Below are 14,441 nucleotides of genomic sequence, written 5' to 3'. Positions count from 1 at the left end.
CTTTATGCTTCCCTGGTGTGGTCTGAGCAGATTGCTCCCCAAGGACATGAGAGCCGAGGCCGTGTTTTTAGAGATAAGAAGCAGCCCCAGGGACTTAGCTTCTTAATGAATTACTTCACAAATCTCAGTAGCTCCCTGCGATTAGTCAAGATATGTAGAGCTGATGGCAGAGAGGACACGAGGTGGCTCGAAGGGAGCTAAGCTTTGTGTGTGAATTTAGGATGTGAGGCTAAGAGCCCTACAGGCAGGCAGAGGAAGGTGTCGGAGGGAGGAGAGGCCAGTGTGGGACCTTCGCCTCGAAGAAAGCTTGCAGGTAAGGCTGGGAAGTGTTGGGAGAGAGCTGTAGTTGATCTTTTTGTTTTTGGATGTTTTCTGATGGTCCTCTATGACTTTGGAAAATGGAGAGAAGACAGAGAGGCACAGGCACTGAAGGCAGCAGCTGCAACTGAGAATCGTGATGCCTGTTGGGGGTGCTCACCTGCCCAGGCCTGGGTGAGGAGGTGCCGGGGCCTGGGTGCACACACGTTCCTGCTCCAAAACTCAGTTGGGGGCTTGGAGCAGGGCAGCAGCAGAAGCTGCACATGGTGAGCGTGTGGGGCGCGGAAGGCCGTCTGCTGAGGTTCCACGCCACGCAGAAAGTAGCCAGTGAAAGACAAGGAGGTGTCCCGGGAGTGGAAGGGCTGGGGCCTGGAGAGAGGGGAGATGGGAGGAGTTGGGGGCTACCGAGGACACCACCCCTGGAGCTGGCAAGCATGGCAGGAAGGGGAGAGTTGAGCCGAGAAGGGCGGCCGGGACAGGAAGATGACCTGGAGTGGGGGCCCCAGAGGTCCTGCTCAGGGGCCTGCAGACCAGTATGCCTGGAAGATTCTGCAGGCCGATTATGAGGCCCACCAAAGCAGGCGGCCCCCTTCCAGGGCCGTCCTTCAAGCTTGGCAATTGTGTGGGAACAAGCAAGGCCTGTTGGGTGTGTCCAGTTCTGCTCTTGCTGCAATTCTGAAAGTCGACCATTTAAAGACTGTTTTTGTTTTTTTTGTTGTTTGTTTTTTTTTGAGATGGAGTCTCGCTCTGTGGCCCAGGCTGGAGTGAGTGGCGCAATCTCGGCCCACTGCAACCTCCGCCTCCCGGGTTCCCGCCATTCTCCTGCCTCAGCCTCCCGAGCAGCTGGGACTACAGGCGTCCGCCACCTCGCCCGGCTAATTTTTTGTATTTTTAGTGGAGACGGGGTTTCACCGTGTTAGCCAGGATGGTCTCCATCTCCTGACCTCGTGATCCGCCCGTCTCGGCCTCCCAAAGTGCTGGGATTACAGGCTTGAGCTACCGCGCCCAGCCAAAGACTGTTTTTTAGACATATCTTATAATGAGAAATACTTCCCTTTTGTTGTTTTTTTGAACTCTTGACTTAGTGTAGTATAGGATCTGGAAATAAGAAACCTGGGTATCTTGGAATAGAAATATAACAGCTTGTCTGTTTTCTTCTGTTGCACAACTTAAATATGCTAGAGTTAAGTGGATCAAAATCTACCTGGAGGTGAAAGCTGAGTGGACGTGGGTCCATTCCTCTGTGAACTGGGGATGGCAACGCAGTCTCCAAAGGGTAAAAGCAAATGGACAGGCCTGGAGGGGGACCCAGCTCAGATGCGTCCACTGGGCTTTGGCTGTTTTTATGGCACATACAAAGGTCTGGGAGGAGCACAGAAGCCTCCCTGAGGATGAGGTTATGGAGGCTCAGGTGCTGCCTTGTATACTTATATGTAGTGTGAATTTTTTCAAGAAAGGTATTGTTTTTATAATGTAAAAACAGATTCCATATTGAGGAGAGTAAGTAGACCTGACAGGTGTGCAGCCTTAGGCGTTAGCTATTAAATTAAATACATATTCATTTAATTAAAAATCAAAAATTTAAATGTTTTCCTCCTCTTATTAGAATATGCCATTCCAAAAAATCCACCATATTATTCTCTCCCCCAAGAACTCTGTCCTCAGTGCGGCTCCTGGCAGAATGAGGGTGAGGCGTTGGAACGCGTACCGTGGCATCACTGTAAAAGTTCCATGTGGCAAATATAGTTTTTAATCCTTGCTTTTATTTCATTTTCTTAGTTATTAGCATCATTCTCCCTGATGCTTCCTCGATCACAGAAGTGGCCACTGTGTTACTGGATTAGGCTCTAATCCTCATGCCCTTGGCCAAGTCACATTTACCCTCCGGGTTCACTGGTGCCTGTTGGGATGGTCCTGCCCTGGATGTGTGGAAGGAGCAGCCGCTCCTGTTTCTCTGGCACCAACCGAAATCCTCTCTTCTGCTTGAAATTTTTGGCAGCCTCGCCGGCAGCTCAGAATGAGGCTCAGTTAGGACGGGGAGCTCATGAACCCCGGGGCGCAAGTCCTGGGCATGGTCCTAAGTAGCAAGGGCTCCAGAAAGGGACGCAGTGAAAGAAAAGGAAAAGGAGTTATTTTTCTGCTATTGGATGGGTGATGCATAAAATGTTTGGAAGCAGCGTTGTTGTGACATGCCCTTCTGCATTGCTGGAGGGTGGGGTGCCCTCCCTAGGGGAGTGGCCGGCGGCGTCTGCTGGAATCCCAAACACATTCGCCCTTTGACCCAGCCGTACCTTTGAGGGGACCTGCCCTGCACCCCGTTCTCTGCGGGAGCACAGTGGGAATGAGGAAGAGTCCCGGTTGTAACCAGAGCAGTATTGTGAAGATGAGCCTTTTAAACAAAATTCTAAAATATTAAAATCCGTATGAATACTCTGTAACTTCAGAGAATCAGGTCTAGAATAATATTAATAAGAGCGAATATCTAGTAAGGGCTGAATTCTCTGGGGGCCCAATATGAACTTAGTTGTGTCCCACTCGGCTAGATAGACCCAGTACAGGACATTTCTTTCTTTACGAGCCTTTTAAACATCAGAACGGCATGTTTTTCTTAAATGGGCAGATCCTTCTATTCTCAAATTGCAAAGCAAAATGTAGATGAAATGAAAAATCCATAAGGGGGACAAATAGCATTCTGGTCATACCTCTTTTATTTTATTTTCATTTTTATTTTTATGATTATTGTTTTTATTAGAGACAGGGTCTCTCTGTGTTGCCCAGGCTGATCTTCAATTCCTGGCCTTAAGCAGTCCACCCGCCTCAGCCTCCCAAAGTGCTGGGATTACAGGCGTGAGCCACCACAACCGCACCCAGCCTGTCTCTTTTATGTTGAATGCTAGGTTAGGTGGCATTTGTAAATACCATGGGTAAATTCCTTTCTCTTTCTCTCGTTCAAGGTGGATGAAGAGCTGATCATTGAAGTCACCAGTTATTTTTCTCAAGAATATGAATAACAATGGGATTTGCACTCATTATGTTTTCGGAATGGCTTCGTATAATTTTCAGTGAGTACTTTGGACTCTTCGTATATCGACTTTTTGCCTTAACGGCCTGGTTTGACTTAAGCCTGCACTGAGTTTTTCTTTTATTTTGCTTGGGAATGGTTTGATAAAGGAAAATGGATGATCGTATAAAATAAAACTCAACATGGAATAAATAGTAACTAGAAGTGAGCAAAATACTTCTATAGAAATAAACATCTTAAGATGACTTTTTAAAAAATTATCAAGAGTATCAAAAAATATAGCAGTACGTTAGGTAATTTGGAATAGTTTTTCTATGAACCCATGATTACGTAAAATTATTGAAACCTCTAAAGAAATGTCCTATTTTTAGGCCGCGTACAGTGGCTCACGCCTGTAATCCCAGCACTTTGGGAGGCCGAGGTGGGCGAATCATGAGGTCAGGAGTTCGAGACCAGCCTGACCAACATGGTGAAACCCCGTGTCTACTAAAAATACAAAAATTAGCCAGGCATGGTGGCACGCACTGTAGTCCCAGCTACTCAGGAGGCTGAGGCAGGAGAATTGTTTGAACCCGGGAAGGGGAGGTTGCAGTGAGCCAAGATCGTGCCACTGCACTCCAGCCTGGGTAACAGAGTGAGACTCTGTCTCAAAAAAAAAAAAAAAAAAATTAATTAATTAATTAATTTTTAAAAAGAAATGTCCTATTTGGAAACCAAATTTTCTTTTTGGAAGGCCCCCATCTTGTGTTCAGTCAAAAATTAGTTGGCAAGACAGGGACTTCTAAGCAAGTTATTTTTGTAGTTGTGCTCCGAATATCTGTGGAATATTAGCTGACACAAAGCAGATTTTTCGTGTTAGATATTGGAATAAAGAGAGTTGCTCCTTACCGCAAATGTATAACGTTTCTCTACTGGCATCACGTTGTGCTAAACCCACTATTGGGTTAAATATATGAACTTCGGTGTTGTCTTTATTTATAACTCAAATACTTCAAAAGGACAGCTCTAGAGAAGGTAAAATTTCACAAGACTAAACCTTGGGATACCCAAAGTATTACAAAACAAAGACTTACATTTAAATGGAAAAGCAAGAAGTGTGGACTGAGAGCTCTGAATATATCACCAACAGCAGCCCTGTAGGTGGATCCAGGGTTTGCAGCTTTGATCTTGAGGTGAGGGGGCAGCCAGTCATGCACGAAGCCTGCATTTGTGTTCATCGCTGCCACACTAGCCTCAGTTGGTCACTCCCAGGAGGGTGCACGGTGCTGCCTGGACCACTGTGCACACCGAGGGCTCACTGTGCTGCCTACACCCCTGTGCAGACCTGCAGGCCGGCGCCCGGCGGCAAGCCCCTGCTCACCCACCCTGAGTGCTGTTCTGCTTGCCGACAGATTCGAGGGATATTCTGTAGACTCTGGGCTGTTCAGAAGTTTGTGATCCAACCACAGATGTCCCATTTATGGATCCAGTTGGACCTTTTTGTGGACTGGCTTTAAGGTTTCGAAACACATTAAATGCCGCCTCCCCAGAGTTGAAACTATCTTTCAGGGCTGGGAGTAGCCTTACATCCTAGCCACCCTTTCTTTGTACAGAAAGTAATCCCAAGTGGCCCTGAAGGTGGCTGGTGTCTGAGTGTACGGAGAGCCCAGGGCCTGTGTGCTTCACCTTTGGCACGAGTGAGGCTCTGTGCACGTGAGAAAGCAGCCTGTGGACCTGTCCAGGAGGACCCGGGTGCCAGCAGGGATGGCCAGGGTGCTGTGGGATCACCATTGCTGCCAGCTAGTCTCTCAGAGTAAAATGGGAACAAAACCAAGACAGGGGATTGGAGCTGGTACTTTTGTTGTTGTTGTTGAAGGCAGGGTCTGGCTCTGTCACCCGGTTGAAGTGCAGTGGTGCAGTCATGGCTCACTGCAGCTTTGACCTCCTGGGCTCAGTTAGTCCTCTCACCTCAGCCTCCCAAGTAGCTGGGGGACGACAGGTGCGCACGACCATGCCTGGCTAACTTTTTTTTTTTTTTTTTTAAGAAACGGGGTCTTGCTGTGTTGCTGAGGCTGGTCTCCAACTCTTGGCCTCAAGTGATCCTCCCACCTCGGCCTCCCACAGCGCTGGGACTACAGGAGTGAGCGGTGGTGCCCAGCCTGGAGCTGCTGGTCTGACAGGAACACACCGCTCCTGTCTCCTTTCAGATGGGCTGACAGGGAAACGGTAGCTCATGTAATTTTCTCGGCATTGGAGGCCGATGTCTGTTGTCACAGAAGTGTGGGGGATTTTGTACATAAGTGTTCTTTATTTTGAAGCAGTCCCAAATGTGGCGCGTTGCCTAGGGTGTTCCCAAGTGAGCATTATGTGAGGGCTGCGCTCTGGTATTTCTCAGTGAAAACTGGTTCACTGAGATCATTACTGGAGTGAAGTAAGTACGTGTGGAAGTTTTGTGTCTGACTGGGGAGAGTATCACTAAGATTAGACGTTTTGTGATGTAGACTCTGTGTGAACAAGGACATTGTCGTGAGTGTCTCCCGGTAACGCACTGCAGCCCACCGTGGCGTTCGGTTAGCATCCCCGAGTGGAAACGTCTCTGCACTACACAGATGCTCCTCCACTTACATGGCGTCTACGCTGACAGGACCCCCCTGTGAGACCGCTGGTAAGGGGGGGCGTTACTGAATGCAGATGGCTTTCACGCTGCTGTAAAGCTGGCCCGTTGTGCGTCGGGCTGTTGAGAGTCGGGCCTGTCCGTGCGCTGTGCTGTGTCCTCAGTTCTGGTCCACTCTGCCCTGTGCGATTCCGGAGTCCCGGAGCACTGCCACTCCTCCTCCTCTGCTGTGTGGAGCAGCGGCTGCCTCCCTCCTTTTCCGAGGGAATGCTGTGGAGCAGGGGTTCCTAACCAAGCGCTGCTCCCCGTCCGTGGCCTGTTAGGAACTGGGCTGCACAGCGGGAGGTGAGCAGTGGGAGAGTGAGTGAAGCTTCCTCTGTATTTGCAGCCGCTCCCATCACTGGTGCTACTGTCTGAGCTCTGCCTCCTGTCATGTCTGTGGATTCTTGTAGGAGCGTGAACCCTGTCGTGAACTGTGCCTGCGAGGATCTAGGTTGCATTCTCCTCCTGATAATCTAATGCCTGATAATCCGTCACTGTCTCCCATCACCCCCAGATGGGACCGTCTAGGTGCAGGGAAACAAGCTCACGGTTCCCACTGAGTCTACGTAATGGTGAGTTGTATAATTATTTTATTATATATTATAATGTAATAACAAAGAAATAAAGTGTACAATAAATGTAATGCACTTGAATCACCCCAAAACCATCCCCCCGTCCCTGCTGTCAGTGGAAAAATTGTCTTCCACAAAACCCATCTCTGGTGCCAAAGAGGCAGGGGACCGCTGCTCTGGAGGCTCCCTCCCTGTCTTCCTCAGTTCTGCAGCCTGGCCTTCATGTGACTGTGAAAGCTTTGTAATAAGAATGTCAATAGAAAGAACACCACGAGGCCGGGTGCAGTGGCTCACGCCTGTAATCCCAGCACTTTGGGAGGCTGAGGTGGGCGGATCACAAGGTCAGGAGATCGAGACCATCCTGGCTAACACGGTGAAGCCCCGTCTCTACTAAAAAATACAAAAAAATTAGCCGGGCGTGGTGGCAGGTGCCTGTAGTCCCAGCTACTCAGGAGGCTGAGGCAGGAGAATGGCATAAACCCAGGAGGCGGAGCTTGCAGTGAGCTGAGCTCCGGCCACTGCACTCCAGCCTGGGCGGCAGAGCGAGACTCCGTCTCAAAAAAAAAAAAAGAAAGAAAGAAAGAACTCCACAGTTGAGTGGATTGTACTTGGGCTTCTGTCTTGGTCTGTTTATGCTGTTATATTATAATGAAATATCTGAGACTGGATAACATAAAAAACACACATTTATTTCTCACAGTTCTGGAGGCTGGAAGACTGTGATCAGGGCCCTGCAGCTCTGAGGTCTGGGGAGGGCTGCTCTCTGCTTTCAAGATGGCCCCTTGTTGCTGTGTCCTCACATGGTAGAAAGCGGACGGGGAAAATGACCTGCCTAGTTCCCACCAGCCCTTTCATAAGGTAACAAATCCCATTCCTGAAGGCTCTGACCTTGTGACTCAGTCACCCCTAAAGGCCCCACCTGTTAATACTATCACTTTGCCACTCACGTTTCAACACATGCATTTGGGGGGACATTTGGACCATGGTGGCGTTTGTCTTTTTATTGCTTATAGACTGTGTTCTGAAAAAATGAAAAATGATTTTGACACAAACCAATGCTTTTGAAATATTCTAATATGTTTATCTGGAATATGCCTCTTAAAGAAAACTGAAGGGCCAGGTGTGGTGGTTCATGCCCGTAATCTGAGCACTTTGGGAGGCTGAGGCAGAGAATTGCTTGAGGTCAGTCAGGAGTTGGCCACCAGCCGAGGCAACATACCCAATCTTCAAAAAAAAAAAAAAAAAAATTAGCTGGGCCTGGTGGCACACGCCTGTAGTCCCAGCTATTTGGGAGACTGAGGCAGGAAAATTGCTCGAGTCACAGAGTTCAAGGCAGCCGTGAGCTGTGATTGCACCACTGCACTCCAGCCTGGGCAACAACAACCCTGTCTCTAAAAAACAAACAAAAAGCCTGAAATGTTTAGCTTTTCGTGGATTTTTGTGATTTTTCCTGGTGACCTCAGACCTTCTCCTTTTGTCATGAGGGGAGATTTCCTGGCGTGGTACTCCCGGGGCTTCGTGCTTCCTCTGAGTGGCCTGGCTGTCTCTGGTTCTTGGTCACTAGGGATGAAGGATCGTTTCACTGGATCACTTGTGAGCTGTTCCCTGGAGGGGCGTGGACAGGCACACGCGGCTCTGGAGGTACTTGGTGGGCAGCCTGGCCTCCAGCGGCCGGTGCCACCTCCCTTTGCTTCCTGTACCCCCAGGATTTTGCCAGACCCGCCTGGCAGCCAATGTCAGGAAGCTGGGCACAGAGCCGAGTCCTGAGGCCTGGGACACTGCCTGGTGAAGGTCACCCAGTCTGACGGGCTCCAGAGCCTCCAGGGCTTCAACACCTCCGTGCAGGGCACCCATCATCTCCGGCTGCCTGTCTCAGCATGAAGAATTCAGCCAAGGGTGAGCTCCCGGATGCCAAGAGCTTGCCCGTAGTGGGGAGCTGGATGACCACCGTGGCCGCAGCTCCCACCCCTTCCACGTGGCGTGGCAGACGATCACGCAGCCTGGGCTCAGAGGAGCTCACATCACGTACATGGCACCCTCGGCTGTTGGGGAAGACCTTTAAAGACGAGGGAACAAGGCCTTCTTCCAGGGCACTGGGCCAGCGTCCTTAGAGGCCGGGGGCCCCTCGTGCTGGTCCTGGGCGAGGAGCTGAAAGGTCATCTAAGGGCCTCGGCCTCCTCCAGACACCAAGGGAACCAAGAGAACCACACAGAATCCTCAGTTGTGTGGACCATTGACCTTCGGGAAATTCCGATCATCTTTTTCCTGCCGGATCCTGCCTGTAGAGGGCCGGGAAAGGCTCTAGAAAAGGGACGTCTTGTGATCCAACTGTGGCTCCAGTTCCATATCTCGATCACTGCAGGGAGGGAATCTGGGGGTCCTTGCGGTCCCACAGGAGGTGCACTCCGCTACTCAGACCTAGAGTCCAGATGCTTGTCGGACCTGAGCAATGTTTAAGTATTTACTTAAAACAAAAGAATAGTGTTTCCCATCTGTACTTAGGCACTAACTGCTCTTTTGCACCACCAAGTGCTTGCAATTATGTTCTACAGTGGGGATCTGCCACAAAACAATAAAAACAGGATGCAGAACACCAGAAAAAAAAAATGGAGTTGTTGAACAGTAGAGTTACTAGGACAGGACAAAGAAATTGAGTACAGGGGCCCTTCCTGGCTGTGAAAGAGTTGAGAAGTGGAGAAGGAAGGAGGGAGGGGCTGAGCCGAGAGGAAGGCACCCACACTGCACCCCACCCGGGGGTCTTCCAAGGCTGGCCTCACCGATTTCCTCTGTATTTCCTCTGTATTTCCACCGATTTCCTCTTGAGAATGAAGGCAGCTAGTGCCCAAGGGCACAATTAGCTCTTTTAACAGTGAGAGCAAGGCTCTGGGGTTTTTAAGTTGACACTTGGATGCACGGTTATCATTTACGTAGCTGGAGAGAGGAAGAAAGCCCGTGATTCTGGTCGGATGTGGTCGCCTGAGCCAGCAGGTATCGGAGCTGACACAGAAATAGGGATTCATTCTCAACCATGGGCTGCTCCTCGCACCACACCCTTCAGAGTGTTCCCCAGCCCCTCAGGCAGCTGTCAAGGGACAGCTGATCCCAGAATGGCTAAAGAGCAGCCCTGACCCAAAACCACACGCAGACAAATGGAGTTGGTTTATATTTATTGGTGAACACTAGCAGTGTACCAGGGCAAGGCCAGGCAACACTTTTGCTTCTAATTTTATAATGTAGCACTAAAGAACAGTAAAACCAAAGAGAAGGATAGGAGAAAATCACTGAGGAAGCGAAGAGAAGTGAGAGTCCACATAAGAGAAACCTCACATGGCATCGCACAAACGAGGCTGCGCATAAAATATGTGAGGGTGGACAGAGGTGCGGGGAAACCGTTTCTATCTTAAAAGTTAAGTGCATGTTTGAAAAATGGCAGGCATTCCGCTTTTTTAGGAAAAGGAGTAAAATTTATTAAAAATATGACAATTATAAGGGGCAAGTTCTGAATTAGGTATTATACAGTTTTGCCTTGTTTTCCATACAAAATATATAGTTGGAATTTTTGTGAATTACCAGCTTTAAAGGTTCCGGGCCCTCATTTCACGTTTGTCTTCATTGGCAGTGCATTCTGTAGACGATGAACACAAATGCAGCTGTGGCTGTGCCTGGCCTGCGTGTGTTGAACACGTTCCTGCTGTGTGGGAGCTGCCTACCCAGCAGAGCCTCAGAGTCTGAGTTCTCAATGTGAGCCTCATTTTATTTTATTTTAAAATGCAATTGTGAACTTTCCCCTTAAACAATTCAGAAAGCAGCAGTCTTATGTGGTCTTTTAGAAAACAAACTCAAATGGAAGAGTGTCCTGGTATATTAATGAACAAAATTTACTTCTGAATATGAGTTTGTTTTTAGTGCTTGGAACCAGCACTTCATGGAAGAGAACAGCAAAAAGGAAGCAGCAGAGAGATGGTGTCCGAGGAGTTAAAAGTTACTTTAATTACAGCAGGCAACTTGAGAAGACTGTTTCATGGTGTCAGAAGTCTATATGACAGGAAGGGAAGAGAGTATCTCAAAGGAGGAAGAGGAAGGAGAGAAGATGTGGTAGGTGAAGTTGTAATGTGATTTAATGATGTCTGAGAACTTGTACAAAACCCAGAAAATGAAGATAAATTAGATATGAAGGAAGAAAAAGGTCAAAGATGAGATTGTAAAACTGTGATGCAGACTTGCTGCAACTGGAGTTTGGGTCTTAACTGCCCCTCCAAACCCCTCCTCCAGTTTGTGTGAGAGTTTGTCAGGAGCCTGGTTTTTGCTCTGCCATGCCTGGCCACACCGGGCCCTGTTTTGGTGCTGAAGTCTGGTGTTGGAAGGCTGTGGCACTCGTAGAGTAAGAGCCCCGTCTCCCAATCTTCTTGGTCTCTCTGAGCTGCAATTTCCTTATCTGTAGAATGAGACAATGCCAGATCTTGGATCAGTTGAGCAATTTGTTTCTCAGATTGTTCAATTGAAGAATTTGTTCCTAGATATTTGTACTAAAACATACTAAAACTAAAGTGAGAACATCATATTAGTTAACAGGAAATTGTTCTGACATATGCAGTAAAAGGGAATCGAAAGCGTTCTTTCGAAATTGCACCACACATTCAGCCAAAATCCAAGTCTGCCATCTTGTGATGAGCGCTTCCCATGGTCTCGCATGAGTCTGCCATCTTGTGATGAGAGCCTTCCACGGTCTCGCATGAGTCTGCCATCTTGTGATGAGAGCCTTCCATGGTCTCACATTTTGTCTGCCATCTTGTGATGAACGCCTCCCATGGTCTTGCACTTTGCTTAGTGTTTATTCCCATAGGAGTTGACATTTTGGGTGTGTATGCCAAGAGGTGACGCGAAACAGAAATTGGGATCACTGTGGCTAACCTGAGCATGTTGGAAACCAAAGAGAGGCTGATGTTAATGTTGGATTTTTGTGAAAAAAGATTCCTTTCAAAGAAAGACCTGTGACAATTGGTAATTACAGCTAATGTGTTTCCACCAACAGCCATTTTGCATTGGCATCACACCATCCACCATCAGCGTTGCTGACAGGAGCAGTGTTCAGGAGCCATGGACAGTGGATTGCGCTGCTTCAGGAGCCTGGTGGCTGGGAGGTTTGCAGGCTGCCAGGGGCCTCAGCTGAAGACCTGGATCCACAGGACCCACAGAGGCAATTGTTCAATTGTTCAATTGATCATACAGTGTGAGAATGAAACATTAATTCCCCTTCTCTACCTCATATGAGAAATGTGAGTTGTCTTTTTTAAATTTGGGAATCTGGGTTATAGTATGTATGAGCCAATTTTTTAAACAATGACTTTTTTTGCTCGAAATGTTTTGTTTTGTTTTGTGGTAGAGGTGAGGTCTTGCTATGTTGCCCAGGCTGGTCTCAAACTTCTGGACTCAAGACATCCCCCTTCCTTGGCCTCCCAAAACACTGAGCCTACAGGTGTGTTCACCTTAAAAAAATTTAAAGACCACTAGGAGGTCAGTAGTCTCAAATGTTTCACTAGTTCTTCATCAAGGTAGGAATGAATCTGATTAAAACAACTTGGAAGACTGTATTCTGGAGAACCAGAGAAAACAGGAGGGAATCACCAGAAATACAAAGGAAATCTGAGTGGGGCTGGGAAGAAGCTTAGCACAAGCCACTCTGCCCCTGGACACCAGGTTGTGTGGGACTGGAGGGCACTGGCTGTTTTCTGTGTGCCCTCCTTGTCACTTTGCTTCTCTGTGGAGCAAAATGGAGGCAGATGCAGTTGATTCTTGTGATTTGCCACCGTGAGTTCTAAAAGTCACCTAAACACTGAATTTGTGAATACAGAGCCCTTGCTTCTGGAGAAATACAGGGCTGGGTTCCTGCGAGCCTCTGGTCACAACATTTTCATCAACCAATCAGTACATAACCTTGCTTATGCGTGTTCCTGTTTAAAGACACCTTTTTGAATAGATGTTGGTGATCCCACTAACACTGTGTCCATGGCCAGCAGCCCTGGAACTCACACCTGAATAAAGCTATCTCACACGCATTTCTCTGTGAGGCACATCACAGCCTCTTGCTCTTAGAATGCTAAACAGTACGTCAGCACTGGGCTTGGGGTCATTTTAAACAGCAAAATCACTAAGAAAAAGCATAGAAGTGTGAAGAATATGGCGCTATGTGGGCCGTGAAAAGAGCACTTGTTTGTGGCATGAGCTGAAATGAAATGGCAGAGCATCACCTGTGCGACCTCAGCCAGGCCCTGGCCTGTGGCTGACATGGGGGCAGCACAGTGCAGGCAGGCGGGGCACACTTGAAGATGAGCTGTTATTATCAAAGGGTGTGAAATTTCCAGACAACCACTGACTTGACGAATCCTCTTGGGCACCAGAGCACGTGCTGCGTCTGAATTGCTGGTTGGGGAGCCCAGGCTGTCGAGGGGAGAGGAGCACTCACTCTGTTACTGGCAACAAGCTGTCTGGAGAACAACCTGTTTTTACTCCCCTTTTGCAAGCAAAACACTCCCACTAAGGTAAAGCTGCACGGGCAGCACTGACTGAGCTCTGCTTTTCTAAATCTGTTTGTTCTCTTGACCTCGAGCCTGTCCCAGGCTGTTTCTACTCTACACGTTGCAATTCACTCTTAGCTGCTATTCACGATGTAGGTGTGAATTACCACCTTGGTGTCTCTAGGCTGTGAGTGTCCTGCCTGCAGTTAGCTTCTCCCATCTAAACCATCAGTGCTGTGCTCTGAAACACCAGACCATCTTGAAACCTTTCTCCTTCTTCTCTGAATGACTGTACTTCCCCTTTGAAAGGGATAAGTACAGCAATAATTATATCTTTCCCAGTATGTCTAATTTGTTCACATAGGGTCTCTTCATTTTACTACCTTTCTAAAAAGGATCAGATGTTATACTTGAAAGTACTAAATCAAACAAAATATGAATTGACACGTTAAAAAGGTGTTTTTAAAAAAATTGCAGAACTTCTCTGAGTTTCTTAGGGAAACGTATTGCAAATCTCCAAGAGAAGCCCCACGAAGCTCCCCTGAGGGATGAGGGGCCCTTTGGGGTTGTCCAGATAACTCCCCATAGAGTGGAAACAGAAAGTGGTAATGGGAACATAAATGAGGTGAAGGAGCCAGAAAGGAGAGCTCAAAGCTAGAAACATTCTTACTTTCTCTTAAAAGAGATAGGGTTTTGCTCTCTCACCCAGGCTGGAGTACAGTGGCATGATCATGGCTCACTGCAGCCTCAAACTCCTGGGCTCAAGCGATCCTCCCACCTCAGACTCCTGAGTAGCTGGGATTATAGCTGCATGCCACCATGCCCACCTAGAAACTTTTTTGAGAGTAATAAGAGCAGGAAAAGGGGCCTAAAATGGAAATAGTAAAGTGCCCTAGAGAGACTGGAACCTTGGAAGTGCTGATGGGGAAATGACTCAATGTCCTTTACCTGAAAATCCCTAGGCATGGATTTCTTGTGTGCAGAGTCCTAAGGATGCCTGCTAGGTCAGTGGAACTTCCTTTTTTTTTTTTTTGAGACGGAGTCTCGCTCTGTCCCCCAGGCTGGAGTGCAGTGGCTGTGATCTTGGCTCACTGCAAGCTCCGCCTCTCGGGTTCCCGCCATTCTCCTGCCTCAGCCTCCCGAGTAGCTGGGACTACAGGTGCCCGCCACAGCGCCCGGCTAATTTTTTGTATTTTTTAGTAGAGACGGGGTTTCACCGTGTTAGCCAGGATGGTCTCGATCTCCTGACCTCGTGATCCGCCCGTCTCGACCTCCCAAAGTGCTGGGATTACAGGCTTGAGCCACCACACCCGGCCTGGTGGAACTTTCATAAACTGTTCTGATTCGGAGTGAAAGGCAAGCAGGCTAGGCCCCAGGCT

At 48.3% G+C, this 14,441-nt stretch overlaps 1 long non-coding RNA gene across 1 annotated transcript; it reads left to right on the top strand.

Annotated features, from left to right (window-relative positions):
* The first annotated feature begins 523 nt into the window (after positions 1-523).
* Positions 524-11,900, top strand: LOC105536486. The gene is made up of 4 exons (XR_001005598.1): positions 524-584; positions 3,273-3,380; positions 10,167-10,288; positions 11,391-11,900. It is a non-coding gene; the product is annotated as an uncharacterized LOC105536486 (long non-coding RNA).
* The last annotated feature ends 2,541 nt before the right edge of the window (positions 11,901-14,441 follow it).

This window comes from Mandrillus leucophaeus, unplaced genomic scaffold (assembly GCF_000951045.1).
Source record: "Mandrillus leucophaeus isolate KB7577 unplaced genomic scaffold, Mleu.le_1.0 Scaffold16, whole genome shotgun sequence".
Lineage (NCBI taxonomy): Eukaryota > Metazoa > Chordata > Mammalia > Primates > Cercopithecidae > Mandrillus > Mandrillus leucophaeus.
The sequence above is the reverse complement of the archived record's forward strand: the minus strand, read 5'-3'. Positions and strand labels throughout refer to the sequence as shown.